The sequence below is a fragment of the Engystomops pustulosus genome, chromosome 10 (assembly GCF_040894005.1).
Source record: "Engystomops pustulosus chromosome 10, aEngPut4.maternal, whole genome shotgun sequence".
NCBI lineage: Eukaryota > Metazoa > Chordata > Amphibia > Anura > Leptodactylidae > Engystomops > Engystomops pustulosus.
In genome coordinates, this window is record NC_092420.1 from 32,924,627 (window position 1) to 32,926,500 (window position 1,874).

Below are 1,874 nucleotides of genomic sequence, written 5' to 3' on the forward strand. Positions count from 1 at the left end.
GTTCATGTTATTAACCCTCTCCTACCTAGAACAATCAGAGTGTACATTTACTCTCTGATTGTCATATATCAGTGATGTCGAACCTTTTAGAGGCCGAGTGCCCAAACTACAACAAAGACCCGCTTATTTATCGCAAAGTGCCAACACAGAAATTTAATTTGTGATTTATACTCCCTTCTCTGTCACAGTTTTCATTGATACCAGCCCCTGAGGACACCAATAAAGCAGAAAATAGTCCCAGGTAAAGCTGTCACTTTAATATAGCTCTGTGCACAGCAAGTCCTGGGCTGTCTGGGACTGCTGGAAGATACCTGGAGTCATCTCTGGTGATGGCCTGAGTGCCCACAGAAAGGGCTCCAAGTGCCACCTCTGGCACCAGTGCCATAGGTTAGCCATCACTGTCATATATTAAGTGATCTTTTTTTTACATGATGGAGGGGTGAGGGAGAGGGTGAACATTCAACTAATTTGGCTACATATTAACACCAAAATTCATCCAAAAAGTTGCACATAACACGAAATACAAACACATTCCTAAATAAAGTTTTTATTTCATGTCATCCCTCCATTATATACCTACGTTATGTTCGTACTGAAATGTCTGTGAGTCGCAGAAGGCTATGTTATTTTGTTGCTGATACAGTGGTGCACATATAACAGTCATGGCCAAAAGTTTTGAGAATGAAACAAATGTTAATTTTTACAAAGTCTACTGCATCAGGTTTTATAATGGCAATTTGCATATACTCCAGAATGTTATAAAGAGTGATCAGCTTAACAGCAATTAATTGCAAATTCAATATTTCCCTAGAAAATGAACTTTTTCCCCCAAAACACATTTCAACTTCATTGCAGGCCTGCCTTATATGGAGCAGCTAACATTGTTTCAGTGATTTCTCCATTAATACAGGTGTGGGTGTTGATGAGGACAGGGCTGGAGATCAATCTGTCATGATTAAGTAAGAATCACACCATTGGACACTTGAAAAGGAGGCTGGTGCTTGGCATCGTTGTTTCTCTCCTGCCTAACAGGGAAGAGTATCGCAGCTAGAAAGATTGCTGACTGAGGTGTAATCTTTCGCATCATCAAGGTATTCAAGGAAAGAGGTTCCATTGTTGCCAAAAAGGCTCCAGGACGCCCAAGATGGACCAGCAAGCGCCAGGTCCGTCTCTTAAAAGTGTTTCAGCTTTGGGATCGGGCTACCAGCAGTGCAGAGCCTGCTCAGGAATGGCAGCAGGCAGGTGTGGAGCATCTGCAGGCACTGTGAGGCGGAGACTCTTGGAGCAAGGCCTGGTGTCAAGGAGGGCAGCAAAGAAGCCACTTCTCTCCAGAAAAAACATCAGGGACAGACTGATATTCTGCAAAAGGTACAGGGAGTGGACTGCTGAGGACTGGGGTGAAGTCATTTTCTCTGATGAATCCCCTTTCCGATTGTTTGGAACATCTGGAAAACTTCTTGTTCGGAGAAGACAAGGTGAGCGATACCACCAGTCTTGTCTCGTGCCAACTGTAAAGCATCCTGCAACCATTCATGTGTGGGGCGGCTTCTCAGCCAAGGGAATCGGCTCTCACAGTCTTGCCTAAAAACACATCCATGAATAAAGAATGTGTCAGCACTTGTCTAGCAACAGCGCAACCACAACCAGGCTTGGCGCTAGCTGTCAGACTAGGTAGGTGGTGGCGAACTCACCCTGCCACGTCCCTGCGGGCTAAGGCCCTGCCTAAAGCAGATAAGCTGCCCTGATAAGGGCGGACCCACTATCGGGAACCTAACTGACGGTCCCTGAGCGACCAAGATGACAGGGAAGACTTACTTCGTCTAGCAGCTGCTGGATGGTGGAGCGGACAGGTAACCAGAATACAGGTGTAGACC